This window comes from Merops nubicus, unplaced genomic scaffold (genome assembly GCF_000691845.1).
Source record: "Merops nubicus isolate BGI_N331 unplaced genomic scaffold, ASM69184v1 scaffold6754, whole genome shotgun sequence".
NCBI lineage: Eukaryota > Metazoa > Chordata > Aves > Coraciiformes > Meropidae > Merops > Merops nubicus.
Genome location: NW_008603518.1, coordinates 97,643 through 98,123, shown reverse-complemented (window position 1 = coordinate 98,123; position 481 = coordinate 97,643).

Below are 481 nucleotides of genomic sequence, written 5' to 3'. Positions count from 1 at the left end.
TCCTGCTGAGTCAAATTTTTGACTGTCAATTTTTGACCTCTCTATTCTCCTTTAAAAGGAGGCCTGAAGTTTTCTGTTGAGGAAAGAGGTGTTATTTCAGCTACAGAATAAAAAAAAATTGCACAAGAAATAAGGCTTACACTGTGCAGAGAAGAAGTATGAGACTTGCTGTCAGCAATGCTGTAAGAAATAATGGAAAGGATGAAGTAGATGTAAGTTGTTCTTCTCCTGAAAGACAAGCAATCATCAGAGTGTTGATTAATATCACAGAAGGGCTATTTTCAACCTGCTTTGCATGATAGTGTCAAGCACCGGTATGAAGTGGCTTCTTTAGCTTAGCACCTCATTGCCCTGTAAGATGGAAAGGAACAGGATGGCTGACAGGATGTGAGCTGTCCACAGTAACTTCAGAACTTACCAAGCATTTTGTGAGCAACTGAGGCCTACAACGTACTTCAAATTCCAACGCAGCAGAGAGTAA